Genomic DNA, 25,863 nt, shown 5'->3' with positions numbered 1-25,863 from the left:
TATTCCATCAGAAAATCAAAAAAGTACCAGTGGAATGATTATCAGTCAGTATGCTGCGTGTTTTATTTTGCGTTTCTATTATAAAATATTCAAAAGGTACCAGTGTAAGAACTTAAAAGTACCAAAAATATTACCAATTGATTGACGAAAAAGTACCAGAAAAAAGACGATTTTATAGATTTTCATTCAATCAGTATGCAGCGTGTTTAATTTTCCGTTTCTAGGTTCAATAATTATACAATAAGAGTCAAAAAGTACCAGTTGAAAAACGAAAAAGTACCAAATATACTTTTCTATAGACTTTCAAGTACCTTTTCAAGAATGAAAAAGTACCAAAAAGTTTCCTCTTATAGATAGATTATCATTTACTCCGATCTTATATAGAAAACTCAAAAAGTACCGGTTAAAAAACGAAAAAGTATCAAAAAAGTAGTTCTTGGTATCAAAGTTGCAAATAATACCCCATTAGCATATTTAGAATTATTGAAGAATTGGATTAACAAGATATCGGGGGTCTTCAGAATATGTTAATTTAACAAAAAACATACTGAGGACATATAGGAGAACATAGCTTATTATTATACATACATAATTTAGTATCAGTTGCAAAACGAAAAAGTACCAAATATACTTTTCTATAGACTTTCATTCACTCAGGATTCTGAATGTTTAATTTTATATTTCTAGGTTCAATATTATAGAAATTTAAAAAAAAGTACCTTTTCAAGAATGAAAAAGTACCAAAAAGTTTCCTCTTATAGATAGATTATCATTTACTCCGATCTCATATAGAAAACTCAAAAAGTACCGGTTAAAAAACGAAAAAGTATCAAAAAAGTAGTTCTTGGTATCAGAGTTGCATATAATACCCCATTAGCATATTTAGAATTATTAAAGAATTGGATTAACAAGATATCGGGGCTCTTCAGAATATGTTAATTTAACAAAAAACATACTGAGGACATATAGGAGAACATAGCTTAATCAAATCCGCTATCTATAAGGATACAGAATATACATACATTATTTATGGGGTCGGAATATTATATTTTAGAAATTACTAATGAAATAACGCCCCCGCGGTATGATGGTAATGATCTTTCCCATCTTGGTGTTATTACAATCCGGGGAAAAGAGATGCCACCAATACCTCTAGTCTGCTGGGACTATAAACTGTTAGTGTCAAATGTATCCTCGGCCTTTCGTTGGAATAATTTGACCTTTGGTCGAATGGAGTCTTATAATCTACTACCAGCGCAACCGGTAGCCCACATGGCAGAGTTTCGGACTTAGTATTGTTCCGGTTATTAGAGTGCTCCCTTCGAGGTGCACGTTGTAGCTGTGGTTTAAACCCAAATTTGAGGAAAGAGAATGTTGGTTAAGACTAATACATTGTGAAATCTATATTTCGGGATAATTTCGATGCTGTCGCCGAGACAACAGATACCACACAGAGGAGTGACTTTGGGGCTAAGCGAGATTACATAGCTCGAGTACTTGATCAAAGTGCTTCATGTATATACATATGGACCGACAGAATTAACTTCACGAAAGTGAAGGGTATAAAAATAATGTAAAAAAACAATATATTGTTTTGATATAAATAAAAAAACATTAAAAAAAATAACAATCATTAAAATTTGTAAAACCGCTTAGAAATTTTTACGTTTTTTTTATAACTTTTGTTGTTTTTTTTATTTTTAGATATTCATTAAACACAAAATTAAATGAATTGCATTTATTTTAATAAAAAACAAACAATAAAACTCCATAAAAACGTGTCTCTTATTGTAATATTAAGATTTTTTCGGAACAAATTCCTTTTTTAATGTTTATTAACCCCTGTTCATTGAAATGCATTCCACAGCGACTGAGGGAGTTTAATGATTTAATGAACGTAACAAAACAGAAACAAGTTGTCATTATTTCAATGACAAATTAATTCAAATTTCTAATTAACTGTTATAAATTATAAAAGTTGACAGTGGACTGTTATATTGGCATATAACTTTCAGACTTAATAATACTACGTATACATTTATTTTGTTATTGACCTTAATAAAAGTTTTTCATTTGTTTATTAATTTTAATTTTATTGCCTATTTTTAGGTGTGGAAAATCGTTTACTCGCACAATTTTTATTGTTTTATAAAATTTATTAATAAACATTTTTAATAGCGTATTAATGTTTGGCATAAACAATTAGCTTTCAAACTGCTAATGCAAATTTTTTAGTTTCTTGAACTCGATCAAACCAATTGGTTTTGAAAAGAATATATGGATGATCTCACAATAAAGCCTCCTTTTGCAAACCAATGAGTGATTGCGACATTCCGCTCATAATCATCGAAATATTGGTCTAGACCCATATGATTTAATATAATCCTTGATTCTTATTAGATTCTAAACTAACTACTAATAACTAACTAACTAACTAACTAACTAACTAACTAACTAACTAACTAACTAATAACTAACTAACTAACTAAACTAACTAACTAACTATAACTAACTAACTAACTAACTAACTAACGTAACTAACTAACTCTAACTAACTAACTAAACTAACTAACTAACTAACTAACTAACTAACTAACTAACTAACTAACTAACTAACTAACTAACTAACATAACTACTAACGTAACTAACTAACTAACTAACTAACTAACTAACGAACTAACTAACTAACTAACTAACTAAACTAACTAAAACTAACTAACTAACTAAAACTAACTAACTAACTAACTAACTAACTACTAACTAACTAACTAACTAACTAACTACTAACTAACTAACTAACTAACTAACTAACTAACTAACTACTACTAACTAACTAACTACTACTAACTAACTAACTAACTAACTAACTACTAACTAACTAACTAACTAACTAACTAACTAACTAACTAACTAACTAACTAACTAACTAACTACTAACTAACTAACTACTAACTAACTAACTAACTAACTAACTAACTAACTAACTAACTAACTAACTAACTAACTACTAACTAACTAACTACTAACTAACTAACTAACTAACTAACTACTAACTAACTAACTAACTAACTAACTAACTAACTAACTAACTAACTAACTAACTACTAACTAACTAACTACTAACTAACTACTAACTAACTAACTAACTAACTACTAACTAACTACTAACTAACTAACTACTAACTAACTAACTAACTAACTAACTAACTAACTAACTAACTAACTAACTAACTAACTAACTAACTAACTAACTACACTACTACTACCTAACTACTAACTAACTAACTAACTAACTAACTAACTAACTAACTAACTAACTAACTAACTAACTAACTAACTAACTAACTAACTAACTAACTAACTAACTAACTAACTAACTAACTAACTATAACTAACTAACTATAACTTATTAGATTCTAAAACAATCTAGTAATGTTCGAACAATCTCTCTATTAAAAACTCGAAATCAGCTACTGGGCTGAAAATTTCCTAGCGAATTTGAACCCGATCGCTTGATAAATGACCCTAGGGTCCCCTTCGGAAAATGACTTAACGTTCAATACTGGCATAAATAATTTGAGTATAGCGATGAAATTTTCCATAAAAAGTTTTGTTTGAAACAAAAAACGCTGTTCTATATTTATAAGGAATCGGTTCATAATTGACCCTTCCCCCTTTAAAGAAGACCTTCTGAATATTACTTTATCGATCATTACTGGCTTAAAGTACTAGTACAGTGATGAAATACGCCGCAAACAACTTTGATTGGTTCAAATGTTTTGCCGATCGGTCCATAACTGACCCAACCTCCTAAAGATCCCCTTCAGAAAATTACTTTAACTCTCATTACTTACTTTAAAGTTCGAGTATAGCGATGAAATTCACCGCAACAAAGTTTTGAATCACTCTCTCAAATGTTTTGACGATAGGTCCATAACTAATCCTAACCCCGTTTAAGGTCACCTTCGGGAAATTATTTTAACTTTCATTACTTACTTCAAGGTACGAGTATAGCAATGAAAAAATTTTATGATGATCGGTCCATAACTTACTATACACCTCATATAGGGTCCCCATTAAGGACCATTACTGCCTTAAAAATACAAGCGCAGCACTGAAATTCGACATAAACAAATTTATGACCAACGAATTTGTTGAGTATCGGCCGATAACTGGCCTAACCCTATATAAAGGTTCCCTTCAGAAAATTATTTTAAGAAGTTAAAACAATGCGATTCCAACGATCAAACCATATAAATCCTAGCCCACAGTGTTTCTTAGCTAAAGAACAACAACAACAATAATTCTTAATTTTAGATTGTTCATGGATAAAAGGAAATAGTATATTTGTTGTTATCAAAATTACTTTTACTTTTCAGACCTTGAATAGTAATACATTAAAAATAACCGAAAACATTAAAAGGAACATTTTTGCATGTTACAATTACAAAAATTAACTTTTTAATGACAATGAACTAGGACAATTCTCTGTACAATTCCATAGTTTAATGCACTAAATTTAACATTCATAGCGAATGCATTATTGGCAGCCACAAAATTGAAAGTTCCTTTCACAAACTTCTTACTAAATTAAAATATGTCTAGAAATCCCTGATGCAGGTTTTTCTTGTTTTATTCTTCAACAGAAATGGTAATTATAGCAAATTAAATGGAGGTCAATGAGCCATCATCGCCATAAAAACAATAACCTTGTTTTTAAAAGGAACAATTTGTATTTGTTCAACAACGCAAAAGTCAGTAAGTAATCAGTTCATGCGGATGTAACTTGATTTGATTTAAATCGTAACCAGAGAACTGTCTTAAACAATACGTTGTTGTAAAACATCAAAAAAACAGGTCCTTTTTTTTATTAAAGCCATAACCAGGATAGAAAGAGACGTAATAAATATTTAGAATGGAAAAATATAATTATATATCATATTAATGTGCGGTTAAAGTTGTCTAAATTAGTATGTATTATTTATTATAATGATTGGTTGCTTGTTTTGAAAATTTTCCGTTTAGGAAGTTTTTTATTGAGATTAAAAATATTCTTGAATATTTAAGTTGTACTTAAATGCATTGACGCAAGCGTGTACTTGTATGTACATTGTTTTAATTTAAATGGTGTTTTTAAGTGAAATATTATAAATAAATAAAACAATACTTTATCGAACAACACCAACAAAATTACAATAAATTTAACATGATTGACAATAATTGAAAGAGTATTATGACGTAATTGTGATTATCGGCATCACCAATATCGGTATTATCATCACTTAATGGATAACCAGTTTAAATTGGAAAAATTAAAACTTTTTTTTGAAGCCTGCCAAATTTTTCTTATTTTTTTTACTTATCTTATCAAAAAATATCTTATCTTATCTGGTAAAGCGAATAATTAGAGGCCTTAGGGTCAAACGATCTTAACCTATTCTCAAACTTTTAAGGGGTAAGAACATCACCTTTCTTGGTTTGAAGGTTGTGATATAATGTGCCCAGTGGGCCACTTTTGGTAAGCAGAACTGGCGCTGTGGGATGAACCAAACATAATGTTACGGTACCCCAAATTAACTTTATTGAAACTTCATGGATCCTACAGATCAAAATTTAAATTTGTTACGGTTTGAAGGATTCCATCGAACTAACTAACTAACTAAACTAACTAACTAACTAACTAACTAACTAACTAACTAACTAACTAACGAACGAACGAACGACGAACGAACGAAAAAACGAACGAAGAACGAACGAACGAACGAACAACGAACGAACGAACGAACGAACGAACGAAGAACGAACGAACGAACGAAACGAACGAAGTAACGAACGAACGAACGAAACGAACGAACGAACGAACGAACGAAACGAACGAACGAACGAACAAACGAACGAACGAACGAACGAACGAACGAACGAAAACAACGAACGAACGAACGAAGACGAACGAACGAACGAACGAACGAAGAACGAAACGAACGAACGAACAAACGAACGAACGAAGGAAGAAAGAACAACGAACGAACGAACGAACGAACGAACGAAACAACGAACACGAAACAACGAACGAAACGAAACAAACGAACAAACGAACGAACGAACTAACGAAACGAACGAACTAAACGAACGAACGACGAACGAACGAACGAACGAACGAACGAAGAACGAACGAAAGAAACGAACGAAACGAACGAACGAACGAACGAAAGAACGAACGAACGAAACGAACGAACGAACGAACGAACGAACGAACGAACGAAACGAACGAACGAACGAACGAACGAACGAACGAACGAACGAACGAAACGAACGAACGAACGAACGAACTGAACGAACGAACGAACGAACGAACGAACGAACGAAAACGAACGAACGAACGAACGAACGAACGAACGAATAACGAACGAACGAAACGAACGAACGAACGAACGAAACGAACGAACGAACGAACGAACGAACGAAGAACGAACGAACGAACGAACGATACGAACGAACGAACGAACGAACGAACGAACGAACGAACGAACGAAAAACGAACGAACGAACGAACGAACGAACAACGAAAGAACGAACGAACGAACGAACGAACGAACGAACGAACGAACGAAAAGAACGAACGAACGAACGAAACGAACGAACGAACGAACGAACGAACGAACGAACGAACGACGAACGAACGAAACGAACGAACGAACGAACGAAAACTAACTAACGAACGAAAACTAACGAACGAACGATAACGAACGAACGAACGAACGAACGAAAGACGAACGAACGAACGAAACGAACGAAACGAACGAACGAAACGAACGAACGAAACGAACTAACGAACGAACGAACGAACACTAACGAACGAACTAACGAACGAACGAACAAGAACGACGAACGACCGAACGAACGAAACGAACGAAGTAACGAACGAACGAAGAACGAACGAACACGAACGAACGAACGAACGAACGAAACGAACGAACGAAACGACGAACGAACGAACGAACAACGAACGAACGAACGAACGACGAACGACGAAGAAACGAAGAACGAACGAACGAAACAACGAACGAACGACGAACGAACGAACGAACGAAGAACGAAGGAAGAACGAACGAACGAACGAAAGAACGACGAACGAAAAGAACGAACGAACGAACGAACTAAGAACGAACGAACGAACGACGAACGAACAACGAACGAAAACGAAAAAACGAACGAACGAACGAACGAAGAAGAACGAACGAACGAACGAACGAAACGAACGAACGAACGAACGAACGAACGAAAACGAACGAACGAACGAACGAACGAAGAACGAACAAACGAACGAACGAACGAACGAAAAGAACGAACGAACGAACGAACGAACGAACGAACACTAACTAACTAAACTAACGAACGAAACAAAACGAACGAACGAACGAACGAACGAAACGAACGAACGAACGAACAAGAACGAACGAACGAACTAACACAACGAACGAAGAACTAAAACGAACGAACGAAACAAACGAACGAACGAAACGAAACGAACGAACGAACGAAACGAACGAACGAACGAACGAAACGAACGAACGAACTAACGAACGAAACGACGAACGAACGAAACAAACGAACTAAAGAACGAACAATAACTAATGAACGAAACGAACTAACGAACGAAGGAATACGAAACAGAACAAACAAACAAACAAACGAAAACGAACGAACGAACGAACGAACGAACTAACGAACGAACTAACGAACTAACTAACGAACTAACTAACTAACTACTAACTAACTAAACTAACTAACTAACTAACTAACTAACTAACTAACTAACTAACTAACTAACTAACTAACTAACTAACTAACTAACTAACTAACTAACTAACTAACTAACTAACTAACTAACTAACTAACTAACTAACTAACTAACTAACTAACTAACTAACTAACTAACTAACTAACTAACAAACAAACAAACAAACAAACTAACTAACTAACTGGGAAATCTACTGATTACTTTCCTTTTTAACACTTCACCTCAAAATAAACCGTTTTCCTCTGGATATCATGGCCATGAAATCTACAGTAGTTACGTGTTAGATATTCCAGTAACACAATTTTTAAAAATGTTGACCCCCATTTTGGATCTGCCGTTTTGAATTTTGGAATTTTTTCTTGCGAAATCTTAATTAGTGTTTCCGAAAACCTTATATGTGATATTTATTTCTGACGTAGATCCAATGCTCTAGTTTTTGGTTATGTTTGATCAGCCATATTGGATTCAGTTTATTATATTTTATAGATATAAATTCGCATTTGTAATTATTGACTTAGCTTCCCTGAAAACCTTATACATACTACATACATATGTAAAATATATTAAAGTTCTGTAGAAATCGATTAATAATTATTCCAGTCACTATGCGGGGGATTTCGAAGATTATTCTAATAGTGATTTAAATCTATATACATAGTTAACTCTTAACCGGTCGATTCAAAAATGTTAAAGCAATCCCGATATATAATACATTTTCCCCACTGGTGGCAACACAGTTTTACGATCTTTATTACAACGCTAATTTTTGAATAAAAAACAACATTGTAAATCAAAAGGAACATAAAATATTACTTAAATATAACTTTTTGACATAAAACAAAAAGTAAATAATATATTGTTAAGTCATTATAAAAACTCAATTATTTTTTTATTTTTGAAGTGATCATACAAGATCAATAGGGTTGAAAAAGCGAGTTTACAGACCGAATGACGCGCGACTTAATTCAATAATTACAAAAAAAAAATAAAAAAATTGTATTCATTGTTTTTAATGTTTTTTCAGTTTGACCGGCATGTACGGTCGGTCAACTATACTTGTCGACTGTCAAAGTTCTAGACAGAGAGCGTAATGATAATAATCGTTACAAAACACAATAAGAGCAGTGTTGCCAACATTGGTCAAGCAAAACGCGCGCAAAAAAATTAAAAAGGGGTAAAAAAGCGTAATTTTCTAACTGAAAATGGGTAAAAAAGCACTAGCGTTTTTTTAGTCAAATATTGTTTATTTTAATAAAAATTGCACATTATTTCGCTCATTTCCTACAAGACTCCAAAATTCGTTTTTTAGAACATTGGGCTACAAAACAAAACATGCGTCATACTGAAGTCTTTCATCTGTGTGAGTTAGATTTTTAGTAACGTAAGAACTAAAACTAATGTTTGACGAATATTAGATAAATAAGATGAGAATTTTTCAAATTCCTTAATTTGTTTAAAAGTTATTTTAAAAATAGTAAAATGTCATTAAACATTCAAACTGACAGGCACACTACCAACTGGCCAACCGATGTACCCACACCCAAATTGTAAAATTGTACAAAACTTATGAAATATATATTTTTTTTTTTTGCAAAATCTATATATATTATTTTTAATTTCACTGATAGTGAATAACATAACTTATTTTAACGTATTTTGAATATCTTTTGTTTTTTGTTTTTGAAGAATATTTGCTTTTTAAACTTAACACAAATAAAAAAAACTTTGGAGTACCCGTGTAAAAAAATTTAAAACAGTTTTTAAGAAAAATTTAGTCCTTAGTGTAAACTATTAAACTGATCGTATTCTAATAAACAACAAAAAGTGGTATAAATAGAAAGATCAAAGAATGATCCCTCAGTTTTCTTAACATTATAGAGAAAATGTTTAATATTAATTAAATAAATTACCTCCTGAAATTCACAAATATTTTAAAATATTTTAACAAATAAGAGTGTTATATTCGGCTGTGCCGAATCTTATATACCCACCATCAAATCTTATGCCGTAAAGGGAATGCTCCTCTGTAAACATCAGGGAGATAGGGCTTAATTCAATTATGTACGTGATCTTCGAATTAACAAAATATTAATTTTTAAAAACAATTTTTTAACCATGAACATATATCAGAGGTAGTGTCAATTATGAACTGTTTGTCGTAAAATTTGGTAGAAAGATTTCGTATAACACTTATTCGTTTCGAATTTCATTGCTGTTCTCGAATTTTTAATTCAGTCATAAGCGTAAAAGTTATTATCTAAAGAGGAACTTATATGGGGTTGCGATAATTATATATCGATACCCATAAAATTTTGTACATAGATTTTGTTTTGTTGGTCAGTTATAGACCAATCGTTATAAAATTCTGAATAAAGAATTATAAAAAAAATCTTTTTATTGCGAGTACAACGATGAAGGCTTTATAAGTATATGAGGGATAGGTTCAATTGTGTAATATTGTATAAAACTTATTTTTTGTCAATTTTCATCGCTGTACTCATATTTTTAAGGGGACCTTAATAGGGGGTAGGATAGGTTACAGACAAATCCGAATTAAATTCGGTAGGAAGATTACGTTTGTATATAAGTTGTTTATTTCGTATTTCATCGCTATACTCGTATTTTTAAGTCAGTAATGACCGTTTAAATCATTTTCTGAAGGAGACCTTATATGGGGGGTAGGATCAATTATAGACCAATTTCTATAAAATTTAGTAGAGATTTTGGCTTATATAAAACTTACTTATGTTGAATTTCATTGCTATACTCGTATGGGGGTAGCGTCAATTTTGGACCGATTCCCATAAAATTTGGTACAGAGATTTTGACGCATATAAAACTTATTTATGCCAAATTTTATCGCTATACTCGTTTGTTTAAAACAGTTGTGACTGTTAAAGCTTGTGAAATATTTGTGGAAAAATTTAACTCGCTTGCTCTTTCCGTTCTAACCCTATCGTGCTTTCAACAGACAGACGGATGGACATGGTTAGATCGCCTTAGAATTTAATAAGGACTCAAAATATATCTACTTTTGTGGGTCTACGACCAATATTTCGATGTGTTACAAACGGAGTGACAAAATTAATATACCCCACTCATCTTTTTTGATGGTGGGTATAAAAAGCACTAAATGCACTGTCATAAAATTAGAAAGCACCACTGTAGTGCCTTTTTGAAAAAAGGCACCATGAGCAAAATTTTCCGCGTTTGGCACACCAAAAAGCACCGCAAATAGTGCTAAAAGCACTAAGTTGGCAACACTGAATAAGAGTAAAGTGCAAAAAATCGAAAAAATTGTATTAAGTAAAAAATATAAATAATAAAAAAAATCACACAAAACTTGTTCTCATCACACTATTATTATTGTTGTTAATTTTTGTTCTGTTGTTTAGTTTTTTTTTATGATTATTTTTCTCGTTTCATTTTACTGTTGTTGATGAGCAGTTGCTGCGACTGCTGCATGAGACGATCGATCGATGCTTTTAGTAAAAACAACTAAAAATTTACAATTTAGTAGGTGTTTGAATGTTAAACGTTTCCGTTGTTTCTGAAAAAACTAACTGAGAGATTAACAGTGAGATTTTTTGCAAACAATTAAATTAAATAATTTTATGTGTAAAATTATTTACAAGTTTGAATTATTGTAAATATTTGAAAAAAAAAAAAAACTAAATATTTAACTTAGAATAAATTGAATTTGAAACACTATTAACTTAATTAAACGTCAATTATAACCCTACGATTGTGTGTTTGTTGTTGTTTTTTTTTCTGTAAAAGGTAAGTCAATTTTTATTTATTTTTATTGACATTAATTGTGATTTTCAACAATGATCGTGTTGTCTATTGGAATAAGGTTAGGTTGAATGAATGATGATGCTCTTTAAAAAAACTATTGTTTACATTTCTAATAAAATGCTGTTTTTGATTTGTTACTCTTTGGACTCTCTCTCTGTGAAGTAACGTTATATTTTGTTTGTTTACTTTTAAGTTAGTGTTACTAATTTGGCGTTTATTTAAGCAGTCAGAGTTCGAGAAGTTTTTTCTTCTTTTAGCAAGAAGTTTTTATTTAAATATTAATTCCAAGAAGGATTTCTTGTATCAATCACTTGTCACTCCTCATTTCTCAAAATAGGTACACAGGATTGTCAGATCTTACAACTTTGGCAGATCGGTAAATGTAGATTACAATTTCATTGCCAGACAATAATTGTCATTTCACACTGTTGTCAGATTGTTGTATAGCAAAAGTTGACACCTCTTATTTTAGATGAAAATGTTCATTTAATGCACCGTGTTTCCAAAAGAAAACATTTATCTGACAATTATCTGGCAACCTAATGTGTTTACGCGATAGTTAGAAGTCTGACAATATTATAGTTTTTTTATAATTCACACGGTTAGACTTCTTCTGAAAATTTTCTGCCAACGTTGTAAGATTTGATAATCGTGGACACAGAAGTAAAATTTAACATCTAAAATATAACATCGAATATAGTACTTGGACTTGGAGTTACCTATTTTGGACTAAATTATATTAACGTATTACTATATCGATACTTTTGTTATCTCCCAGCTAGCATTTGGAAGATTGTAGGATGATTATTCAGTAAACTGAGTTTTTTTTGACTCCCTTTGATGACCTAAAAGTGATTAATAAGTTACGCTCTTAAAAACTAATTCGAAAATTATTGTATAGCAATCACAAATTTATCATTGTGGTGTTTAAAATATGATAATTTTCAATCATATTTCAAGCATATTTCATTAATGACACAAAAAATATTCATAATTGAGTTATAACTGATCAGAAAAGGGGGCTCATAAAAGACACTTTTAGAGGAGGCGTGGAATGGGTACCATTTTCACTCCACGAAAATATCATTTATGATCAGAAAATGAGCGCATATATGTTCATTTGAAACGAACAGATGTGTCATAAATGACTCGAATGTGATCATAAATTTCAAAAACTACTAGCTGGCGTTATTACTAGGTTTTATATACACATTTCTGGAATTTATGCAGATTAATTAATGACCCTAAATAAAACCTTATATGGAGTCTTGGGTACCATATGAGACGATATTTAACTAACATATTTATGAGTATTTTATCAGCATTTCGGGGCGTCTCTTGTATGGGTTCTAGGAAAAATCGTGGACCGTTATTAACTATTTTCAAGTTGCACAAACTTTAACTCCTTCTTCTCGGAGACTGACAATGTCCATTTGCCAGGCTAGGTATTGGAAGAAAGAAGATCTCTTTGAGTATATATACCCGATATTCATAAAGGCTTAATAAAGTTATTGATAGTTTATTGTAGGAATTTTGAATAGGAAATATGTATGAACTTGAACCTAAATAAACGATTAATATCTTTATGAATGGCCCAATATAATCCGAACTCTATGCCAAAAAAAGTAATCGAATCCATTTATTTACATTGTCCGCTGCTGCAATACGACTAGCAAAATCATTATAATTAAATTAAAGTGTTAATACAACAAACCATGTAAATTTTTGTCAATTGTAGATATTTAATTAATTGGGAATTTTATTGTAACACAATGTTTATTTACTCTCAACAACTCATCACTAATAAAAAAAATCAATGTCAAGTTACTTAGTTAAATAAATAAAAAAAAAAAATTATTTTAATTCCGCAACAATTTTAAGTTGTTTTAAAAATTTTTTAAACTTTTTAATCTTCCTTCATCGCCTCCTTCACTTTCATTGTAATTTGTTATTTTCTCAACAGGCAGATCTTGTTATATTTTTCCTATTTGTTTAATTGACAAATTTGTCAAATGTAAATACAAAATTTCAAAACAATAAACAATATTACATACAACTGTATTGAAATGACCCTGATCTTTAGAAAACAAATGTACGATTTGTTAAATTTTGTAAAGTGTGTAAAATTAACGAAGATCTGTTAAAATATTTGTTAATTGCGGTTAATGCATGTGTACAATATGTAATATTTGATATTGGTAACTGGTTTTGAAATTTACACTTAAAGTTTTAGCGTTTTTTTTATAAATAAATTAATTTTTGGAAAAAAATTATTTAAACCCTTAAATGAAATTAATAAAACTGTGTGATCATGCAGTATAATTAAGAAATTTGAAAATATATTTTATTTTACAAAACATTAATGTTTTAATTACTTTTATTTATATTTTAATTTTAATCAAAATGTTAAATTTTTAATAAAATTTTTTTTTTTAGTCAAAATTTTAATATTTTGCTATAACAATTATTTATAATTTATTTAATAATAGAGGTTATCTCTGCATTTATGCTAAATATTTGTTTTAATTGTCACAAATTATTAGTTTGTTTAAATGAATCAGTCAAATGAAAAATTAATGAAATATTAAAAAAATACCAATTGAAAAACGAACAAGTTAGAAAGCATAGTCCATATAATACCCTATACTTTATATGGGGGCTAGGGGCTAATATGGACCAAAATTTGGTGAATATATTCATATTAATATATATTTGTGCTTAATTTCGTGGCAAATTAGTTTTTATAGTTTATATAGATCTTACAACGTTGGCAGATCTGGCAATGTACTTACAATGAAAAATTGTTAGTAGGGTTCTATAAATCGACTTTCGAATAATCGAACAATCGATTTTTTGTCGAAAAAAGTCGGAAAGTCGAAGTCGACTATTTTGTTCCAAAAAAGTCGATAACTCGACTATCGTCTATTAAAAAAAGTTGAAAAGTCGACTTTGTAAATAAAAGTCGAAAAAAATTGTAAAAAGTCGAAAAAAGTCGGAAAAAGTCGAAAACTCGAAAATAGAAAAAAATCAAAAATAGTCGAAAATTTTAAAAAAGTGGAAAAAAAGTCAAAAACTCTAAAATAGTCGGAAGAATTCGAAAAAAGTAAAAAAATAGTCGAAAAAAACGTCGAAAACAGTCGAAAAAAATCGAAAAGTCGGAAAAAGTCGGAAAAAGTCGAAAAAAGTAGAAAAGTCGACTATTTATAAAATACTAAAAGTCGAAAAGTCTAAAAGTTGACTTTTAATGAAAAAAGTCGAAAAATCGATTTTTCATAAAATGCAAAAAGTCGAAAAGTCGACTTTTCGTTCCAACTATAGAACCTTAATTGTTAGCAACAGCAAAATTGGCAGTTCAGGCGGTTGTATGAAAACCTTACAATTTCATTGTCAGACAATAAATGTATCTGCCAACAAAAATTGTCTGTTCACATTGTTGTCAATTGTTATATGCCAACTTTGTAAGATATGAGAATCGTGTATATATAGTTTAAGTGTATTTAAGAAGGGGACTTTGTATGGGAGCTAGGGTCAAATGAGACTCGATCTTTGCCGAGGTCATCAAAGCTTGTATTAAACCTAGTTGTACCGATTTTATATTATTATAAATAATTATGAGTTCAAAAGCCTTTTTCTGGGGGTTCTGTTGTATGGGGGCAAGGTGAAATAATGGATCGATTCATTCAATGGGCTTTGTCTTTGGGTCAAAAAAAGCATATGTGCCAAATTTCATCCATTTCAATTATCTTGAAAATTTCGATATCTGGGGTCTTTAGAAAATTGATTTCAACAAACAGACAGACAGACAAAAAGACTGACATACAGACGGACATAGCTTAACCGGCTTCCAAGTATATCCACTTCATAGGGTCGGATAATTATATTCTAGAAATTACAAACGAAAAGACTAACTTATATATAACCTTCTCACGAAGGTGAAGGTTATAAATAGAAAAACAATTTAAAGAATTAAAAAAAAGAAGAATTTTCCATTAAATTAAAATTGCAAAAGAAGTGTTTCTAGCCTTACTTAAAAATCACTTATTATAAGATATTAAGCAAATAATAACACTTTTGTTTTATTATTCCCCTGCCATAGATTAATTTGAAAATTTTAAAAATAAAAAAAAATTAACTTAAAAACAAATTGCGTATGAGTTTTAGGAATTTCTTTTTATTTTATTTTAAAATTCTAAAATAATTTTATGCTGACTTTAATTTAATGTTTTACTTACTGTATTCTGCCGCTCATAAAATTTCATTTAATTTTTTTTTTTTTTTGTAACCAAAACCAAGCCCATTAAGGAATTTCCCCGAATTTTAAAGTCTTAAGGTAGACGATGTCGTATCAAATGGAATAATAAAATTGTTAAGAAATAAATTAATTTATAATTATCATAATTTTGATGGCAAATTTGTTTTTTTTTTCTTAAAGCACAAGCTATTTGGTAATAATTGCACGTTTCAATTGTATTTTAAACAGATTTTAAGATGTTTGTTTGTAAATCTGGACTCACGATCTTTTGATTTGTTTATGAAGTGAGGCCAAAGAACGGTGATGTACCCGTATGAGTAGTTGGTTTAATAAATTTTAAATTAAATGTTCAAAGAAATGGTTTTAAACAGTAAAGGGGAATTTTTATTAAAAAAAACTACCGGGATCATTATTTATTCGAGAGATAATTAAGGAATTTTTTTCTCTGCAGTTTATTATACAGCAGTAAGTGATAATAATACATATCAATTACATATCATGGAAAATTCAGCACTATTATACGCAGTAGGTATCCTACGGCATATTATGTACTTTTCTTTTACTAAAAACTTTATTAAGTAGTCCATACATTTGTCAATAGATTACGGTATATTTATAAGTTCTAGTTAGTTCTAGCTAGTCCATAGAATATATTCGGAAAGTGAAAATAATTTCATAAAATAAATGAAATATATATCATAATAAAATTATAGAGTTTCATTAATATTATTACAATAAATTATCAACAGGTAGGTAATGTACAAGTTATCTATTTTCATAAAAAAAAATTGATCATTGCACACATGAAACAATTGTTGAGATCAATTTTGCAAAGAAATTTCTTCATTAGATTTATGAAATATTTTCATTGAATCAATAAATTATTTCATACCATCAACGAAATAGTTTCACAGTGAAACAAATGAAACGTTATCCATTAATGCAATGGAGGGCTACTTTAGCTAGTAAGCAATGATAAATTTCATTGATACAATGATGAAATTCATGCCTGCAATGCAGCAGAGTAGTCAATAATTTAGTTAGAAGAAAAATACATATACTTGGCAATAGACAGCAGTGTTGCCAACATTTTTTCCACCATTTCCCGTTAAACCATGTCAAAAAACCCCCCGAAACTGTCAGATTGAGGTTTTTACAAAAACCGCTAGAAAACGTCAAATTTAATTTCAATTTTGTATTTTACATTGAACTTGTCACAAATTGTATGGGATTTTACCTCCACAACACTAGGGTTCTATAGTTGAAACGAAAAGTCGACTTTTCGACTTTTTGCATTTAGTTAAAAGTCGACTTTTCGGCCTTTCGACTTTTTCCATTTTATGAAAAGTCGATTTTTCGACTTTTCGACCTTTTTCATTTATTTAAAAGTCGACTTTTAGACTTTTTTCGACTTTTCGACTTTTTCCGACTATTCGACTTTTTGATTTTTTACGACTTTTTGACTATTTTCGATTTATTTCGACTATTTTAGACTATTTTTTTACTTTTTTCGAGTTTTTCCGACTATTTTAGAGTTTTTGACCTCTTTTCCACTTTTTTAAAATTTTTCGACTCTTTTCGACTTTTTCCGACTTTTCGACTTTTCGACTTTTTCCGACTTTTCGACTTTCTTCGACTTTTTTCGACTTATCGACTTTTTTTGACTTTTCGACTTTTTTCGACTTTCCGATTTTTTGACTTTTCGACTTTTATTTACAAAGTCGACTTTTCGCCTTTTTTCATAGACGATAGAACAAAACGATGGAACAAAATAGTCGACTTCGACTTTTTGACTTTTTTCGACAAAAAGTCGATTGTTCGATTATTCGAAAGTCGATTTATAGAACCCTACACAACACTGATACATTTGATCGCCCATTTGAACTGATAATTTGAAAATAAATTTTCTCTTCTAAATAATACAAATGTGCAAGTTTGCCCACGTATTTTATGAATTTATTGAATTTCGACTATTAAATAGGCTACCGAAAGTAGTCCAGACTATAGATTAGGCTTTAGATTAGACTATAGATTGAACCATACACTATACTATATAATACACTATAGACATTTGTAATTATTCCATTTTATAAGTGAAAAAAACGTCAAAAATCTCCAAATGCTGGTTAAAATCGCCAAATTTCCCGCTAACCGCTAAAACGCATTTTTTTTTTCGGCAATTGCCATTTTAAAAACGTCAGATTTGACATGTCAATATAATATTCAATAGCCAAGTCCATTTACCGAGCAACAGATCCGTCGATAGATTAGTCAATAAACTAGATCATAGGCGAGTCATTAGACTAGTGTATAGAATCTGGCCTTAGATTTTCTACCTCATATCTGGGATTTGAGATATCGTGAAGTTTGAAAACTTGACATTTTTGGCTCTTTTTGTGACGTTATAACAGCACCAAGACTACCTTATTTATAAAATGTTGTATGTCAACAGAAAGTCCAATCTGTCAACTTTAAAATGAAGGCTTAATATTTGACATATCATCTTTCTTTTTCGAGATATTTTCACCTAAAGTTTGAAAACTATGGTTTTCGGCAAATTCACCGTATTTATACCCTACACTACTATAGTGCGAAGAGTATTATGTTTTTTAAACACCGTTTATAAGGAACAAAAATATTGGAACTACACCTACCAGAGGATGTTCCAAACGACTCTAAAACACTTTCTGATTCGACATAACGATGTCTGTCCGTCCGTCAATTTCAACGCATGATATCTCAGCAATTATTGTTGGAATTTCTCCATTACCTCTTTGTTTCGAGATATCATGTCCTGAAATTTTTGAGACTAAAAACTAGACTAAAATCTAGACTATAGACTTGACTATAGCCTTAAGAATAGAATAAACTAAATACTAGACTATAGACTAGACTATAGACTAAATTATAGACTTGACTATAGACTTGACTATGGACTTAAGAATAGAATAAACTAAAGACTAGAATATAGACTAGACTATAGACTAAACTATAGACTTGACAGCGCCAACTGTTGTACACCATCTGAAAGTCCATTATGTCAGCTTTAAAATAAAGAATTAACGTCTGACATATCATCCTTCTTCTTCGTTGTCTTGGCGCTGTATAACGTCTTAAAAAGGTCCAACAATGGAGTATTTTATAAATTTCAGGACACGATATCTCGACACCTAGATGTAATGGAGATATTTAGATTAAGATTCAGCACAACTCAATCCTCAATATTTTGACCTCTGGGTTCAAAATTTGTAGGCCTGTGTAATTTTCTGTTGCAAAACTATGTTGAAAATTGGTCTAATGGTTTTCGATTCAGATGTGATGGAGTATAAATCGTTAAGAATGGGTCGGGTACTCACAACCATCCTAAGGAACCAGTCAGAGAAGTAGTACCGCATACTATCTAGGGATATTTCTTATTGTAAGTTTGGTGTTCAAAAAAAAGCCTATAAATTTAAAACATTCAGAACAAAATGTATGTAAATACATTCTTAAGTACGATTTAAAATGAACTGATAAATAAACTTTGAAAAAACGGTCAATGATCTAAAGCATGTTTTTTTCTTCAAATAATGGTGGTTATGAATTTTTTTATGTTATACCGGTAGACGAGGAGCGAGTGAGTTAAAAGAAACTTTTTTACAATTCTTTCTTTTTTTTATTTGTTAATAAACGATCTAATCGTATGAGTTGCAAATGAGTTGGTATGTGTTAAATTATAATAAAATAGTTAAACATACATGTATTTATTTATTTCACTTGATACCACACGTTCACTCACCTATAGTCTGCTAATAAAAAAAAACTTCATTTAATATGCAACTCTTAACATGATGAGTAAACTTAATGACTTTATAATAAATTAACATTTCAGACATTATTATCATTATACCCTACACCACAATAGTGGGAAGGGTATTATGTGTTTGTGCTGATGTTTGTAACACCCCAAAATATTGGTCCTATATACCTTAAAGTCGATTTAGCTATGTCCGTCTGTCTATATTTCTGTCTGTCTGTGTGTCCATGTGAACCTTGTGCGCACTCTACAGGTCGCAATTTTCAAGATAATTTTATATAATTTTTGGCAAATACTCTTCTTATGACCCAAGCCTATTGAAAATGGTTAAAATCGGTCCATTATTTCGTATAGCATACATACAACCTTATCCCCCGAATAGGGCTTTTGAGCTCATAAATTTGTTAAATGTTCTTGTATCAGTTCAAAAATTGGCAAAACTTAGTTTTATATAAGTCTTAATGATACTTCTGATTTTCGTAATGATCGGCCCTCATTTGACCCTATCCCCCATACAAAGTCCCCTTCAGAAAATTGAAAAATAATCGACATTTTTAACATAATCACTGGTGTAGGGTATCATATGGTCGGCCATGCCCATGACTACAAATTCTTACTTGTTTTTTTTAGACTTATATATATAAATACTTTTATTATTTTATTATTATTTTTAAGATAGATTTTAATTCAAAACATCGTATATATATTTGCAAATGTAGTCGTTAATCATTAGAGAACATTTAAACCCTAACTTGAAAATATTTACAACTATTTGGTTTTATTTTTATTTGGACAGTCAACCGGATTAAACAAATTATGTATTTATAAGTGTGAAATATTTTAAAATTAATTCTTTACATAATTTTAATATCAATGGGAGAATTTGATAAATTCCAAGAGTTCACAATGGGGCAGAATTGAGAGTTTTTCGGCTGCTAAGATTTGGTTAAATTTGTACATGGATGTGAATTAATAGTATTTAAGTTAAATTATAGAAAATGAATCACACAAAACCTAATGGACTGAACTATTGGTCATGTGGATCCACTAAGAAGGAGTAAATTTTATATTTTTTTATTCAAAAAAAAAAAAAAAAAAAAAAAAAAATAAGCGGACAGATGTCTGGTACTTCAAAGATATTGCATCTACATAAAAAATCCAAAATATATTGAATTTGGGAAAAAAACATCTGGGTAATTTTATAAACTAGTTTTCTATTAAAACCCAAACAAATAAAATTGTCAAATAAATTTAGCAAAATTTATTTGAAATTAAAAATATAAATCCAGCTTTAAATACAAATCTAAATAAATTTTAATTTATTCGCCAAAAGCATCAAATGTCTGTCTATACATTTGAATTAACCAAATAAAATAAATTATATTTGCAATTAGCATATTAATTAATGAAGTCATTATTTAAAAACTCTGCTTCTTTATATAAAATGATCATAGAAATTATCGCGTGAATGTAAGTACATACATATGTATGTGTTAGACAGTCCGCGTGCTTGCATGTGTGGACTTATTTTTTTTTTTTTGAAGTATGTATTTCTCTGCTCTCTTGTTCTCTTACTAGATTAAAATCGTTTAAGTTTCAGACATTTATTCTAAAGTAAAATTATATGGCACACCCTTTCTTAACGCATAATTTCTAATTAATAGTCTAAACAAGTTTAGATTTTTATACCCAACACATATACATACATTTATCAATATGTATATAAATATTTAAACGTGTGAACCACTACACTAACAAATATGTAATATTATAATGATAAATTTTTTATTATTATTTGAATCGACTAAAGAAATTTTATTCAATACACATACAAACACGTGTGCATATACACCTGTATATGGGCATTAGGAGCGTCCCCGATGTAGGGAAAGATTTTTAAGCAAACATTAAAAAGTATGAAAATTATAATAAAGAAAATTTTTTGGTCCTTCGATCCAAACATTTGATTTTACATTTTGTTTGACTAACTATGATATCTATAAATTTTGCTTAAACTTGTTCCACAATTTCATCTACACCCTAGAATGGTTTCCAGCGAAACTGGCTCTTTTTAAGTCATATACGTGTGTATAATTGGAAAACATATTAAGGTTAACAGTAGTATAAATACGACTCAACATAAATAAATTTCATATATCCGGAAATCATATTAAAGCCCCACTGACAATTAAGTATACCAATCGGCTCAGAATCACTTTCTTAGCGCTATGCCCGTCTGTGTGTCCATGTAAATCTTGTGCACACTCTTGCACACACTCTTCATATCTCTTATGACCCAAGAACGAAGCCCATTCAAAATGATAAAAATCGGTCCATTTTTTCGTATAGCCCCCATACAACCGTACCCCCCCGAATAGGGCTTTTGAGCTCATAAGTATATTAAATGTTCTTGTATCACTCCAAAAATCGGCAAAACTTTGTTTTATATAAGTCTTAATGATACTGCTGTTTTTCGTAATGACCGGGCCTCATTTGACCCTATCCCCCATACAAAGTCCCCTTTAGAAAATGACTTGGTAGTTAAAATTCACTTATAAACACTAATATCATGATGATATTCCACATAAATAACTTTAATGTAGACCTAATCCCTCTACCAAAATTTATAAGCATAAGACTATATTAATCCCCTGCCCTCCTGTCCCTTTTTTGTCAACATATTGTTAAAATATTTCTGAATTAAGGTAAAAATTAAATTAAATACTTTATTATTTAAAGTATCATATGGTCGGCCATGCCCGACTATAAATTTTTACCCCTAAAAATATATATGTTTTGGATTCTTATCTAGCCATGTTCAACCGTGTGTTCGTTCGCCTGTTTAAAACACGATAGAACGGAACTATTTTCCCAGGTTGTTTTGCATTGAATATGGGCAGTATCGGTTAACCATTTAATCGAGATCATCCTCATACAAGTCCTCGCCCAGAATACAGTTTAAAGATACCGATAAGATAAAGATATAGCAATGATTTTCGACAAAAACAATCATCATTTTCATAGTTGATCCTATTCTCTATATAAGATCGCCTTCAGAAGATGTCTTCAACGCTCATTACTATAATTTTTATAGAAACCTAAATCTCTTAACAAAATGTTATAAGGATCTGTCCATAATTGAAACCAACCCAACTCCCCTTTTCATAAGGTCTCCCCATCATAAGGAAATGACATTAACAATCATTAATGGCTTATGTATCAATAAGAATTCGACAAAAACAACTTTTATAGGTCCCTAGCGGATTGGTCCTTAATTGACCCTATCACCCATATAACCTCTCTTACACAAAGCCGTTTACTATTGATAAATAGTTCCAATACAAGACATACTTTGATAGTGGGTATATAAGATTCGGAATACGATATATATTTTCGGGGCCTTACTACTTTGTTTGTACATATGTATGTATGTAAAAAGAGTTATATACAAATACATATACCCGTGTCTACATAAATATTAAAGTTTGCATTTAAGTACTTACTTGTCCAAATGTTATATGTACATACATACATATTTACATGTTACAATATTTATACATATTTAAATGTTTAACAGCAAATCGAAAGTAAAATATGTAAAAATACAAAATTATTTTTTCGAAAGTCAATGTTAAGGTTTGTAGGTTTAAGAACAGGTTGGCAAATAAATATCTTTTGATAGGGTATACCTTTTGAAAAAATAACTTTAGCAAAATAATTTACAATAATGAAAAAATATAGGAAATCTCCAGTTAAATCATTTTGAGAATTTCAACAATCCAACTATTTAAATAATTTAGTTTAAATAAAGATTTAAAAAATAAAATTTTCATATTAACTAATTCACATAGGGTACACCCTATCAAGTCCTTAAATATCTGTTATTCTAGAAATTAACATTTACAATTTGTGTGGCACGCAGTGTGAGAAGAATTTTTTTAAATCCCCAGACGTCAGCTTTAATTTATTACACTTCTAGTGAAAACAAATAATTGCAATTATAAACAATTTGAACAAAAGAATTCATTTGAGATATTTTGCACAAGATTTTTGATAAAACTAAACAGGATTTAGTGTAAAATTCCCTGTTTATTTGAGGTTCATAAAGCGTATTATTTTATATAATTGTTTTGTTTAAATAATGTATTAACAGGTCAATGATCTTACTGGATTGATTTAAACGCAAATAAGCAAATTCCCATAAATTAAATTTACAAATTGTGGGTTTTTGGAAATGACGGTAGTAAATACATATACAAAATTCTTAGATATTTAAAGAAATAAAAGCATTGTTAGGGATTCGTTCCCAAAAGGCGTTGGGAAAAAAATCCCGGGAAATATAACGATTTTCAATTTAGTCGGAAATCCCGAGTGTGAAAAATTACTAAAAATTTAAATTGTTACACATTTAATACAACAAAAATTTAATCATGGGAATTTAAAAACGCCGGGAAGTTGGAAACTATATTCTATGGGAATAGAATATATACTATAGCCTAGTCTATTGTCTAGTCTATAGTCTAGTCTATTGTCTAGTCTATTGTCTAGTCTATAGTCTAGTCTATAGACTAGACTATAGACTAGACTATAGACTAGACTATAGACTAGACTATAGACTAGACATAGACTAGGTCTATAGACTAGACTATAGACTCGTCTATAGTCTAGTCTATAGTCTAGTCTATAGTCTAGTCTATAGACTAGTCTATAGACTAGACTATAGACTATAGTCTAGTCTATAGAATAGTCTATAGACTAGGACTATAGACTAGTCTATAGTCTAGTCTATAGTCTAGTCTATAGTCTAGTCTATAGATAGTCAATAGTTTAGTCTATAGTCTAGTCTATAGTCTAGTCTATCGTCTAGTCTATAGTCTAGTCTTATAGTCTAGTCTATAGTCTAGTCTATAGTCTAGTCTATAGTCTAGTCTATAGTCTAGTCTATAGTCTAGTCTATAGTCTAGTCTATAGTCTAGTCTATAGTCTAAGTCTATAGTCTAGTCTATAGTCTAGTCTATAGTCTAGTCTATAGTTAGTCTATAGTCTAGTCTATAGTCTAGTCTATAGTCTAGTCTATAGTCTAGTCTATAGTCTAGTCTATAGTCTAGTCTATAGTCTAGTCTATAGTCTATCTATAGCTAGTCTATAGTCTAGTCTATAGTCTAGTCTATAGTCTAGTCTATAGTATAGTCTATATCTAGTCTATAGTATAGTCTATAGTCTAGTACTCTAGTCTAGTCTAGTAGTCATAGTTGTCTATAGTACTAGTACTATAGTCTAGTCTACTAGTCTAGTCTATAGTCTGTCTCTAGTCTAGTCTATAGTCTAGTCTAATAGTCTGGTCGATAGTCTAGTCTATGTTCTAGTCTATAGTCTAGTCTTATGGTCTAGTCTATAGTCTAGTCTATAGTTCTCGTCTATAGTCTAGTCTATAGTCTAGTCTATAGTCTAGTCTATAGTCTATCTAATAGTTTAGTCTATAGTCTAGTCTATAGGTCTAGTCTATAGTCTAGTCTCTAGATCTAGTCTATAGTTCTAGTCTATAGTCTAGTATATAGTCTAGTCTATAGTCTAGTCTTATAAGTCAGTCTATAGTCTAGTCTTAGTCTAGTCTATAGTCTAGTCTATAGTCTAGTCTATAGTCTAGTCTATAGTCTAGTCTATAGTCTAGTCTATAGTCTAGTCTATAGTCTAGTCTATAGTCTAGTCTATAGTCTAGTCTATAGTCTAGTCTACAGTCTAGTCTATAGTCTAGTCTATAGTCTAGTCTATAGTCTAGTCTATAGTCTAGTCTATAGTCTAGTCTATAGACTAGTCTATAGTCTAGTCTACAGTCTAGTCTATAGTCTAGTCTATAGTCTAGTCTATAGACTAGTCTATAGTCTAGTCTACAGTCTAGTCTATAGTCTAGTCTATAGTCTAGTCTATAGTCTAGTCTATAGTCTAGTCTATAGTCTAGTCTATAGTCTGGTCTATAGTCTAGTCTATAGTCTAGTCTATAGTCTAGTCTATAGTCTAGTCTATAGTCTAGTCTATAGTCTAGTCTATAGTCTAGTCTATAGTCTAGTCTATAGTCTAGTCTATAGTCTAGTCTATAGTCTAGTCTATAGTCTAGTCTATAGTCTAGTCTATAGTCTAGTCTATAGTCTAGTCTATAGTCTAGTCTATAGTCTAGTCTATAGTCTAGTCTATAGTCTAGTCTATAGTCTAGTCTA

General features: G+C 30.6%; 1 protein-coding gene across 2 annotated transcripts in view; it reads left to right on the top strand.

Annotated features, from left to right (window-relative positions):
• The first annotated feature begins 11,309 nt into the window (after positions 1 to 11,309).
• The window catches only part of LOC119600277 (elongation of very long chain fatty acids protein AAEL008004), a 104,807-nt gene continuing 90,253 nt past the window's right edge, over positions 11,310 to 25,863 (top strand). For both annotated transcript variants that reach the window (XM_037950416.1, XM_037950413.1), the window contains exon 1: positions 11,310 to 11,582. The gene's annotated coding sequence lies outside the window, so the exon portion shown is untranslated. The remainder of the gene's footprint in view (positions 11,583 to 25,863) is intronic.

The sequence above is a fragment of the Lucilia sericata genome, unplaced genomic scaffold (genome assembly GCF_015586225.1).
Source record: "Lucilia sericata isolate MDLA Ls3-8-SP2 unplaced genomic scaffold, ASM1558622v1 Contig000109F_arrow, whole genome shotgun sequence".
NCBI lineage: Eukaryota > Metazoa > Arthropoda > Insecta > Diptera > Calliphoridae > Lucilia > Lucilia sericata.
This window is presented reverse-complemented; position numbering and strand designations above follow the sequence as displayed.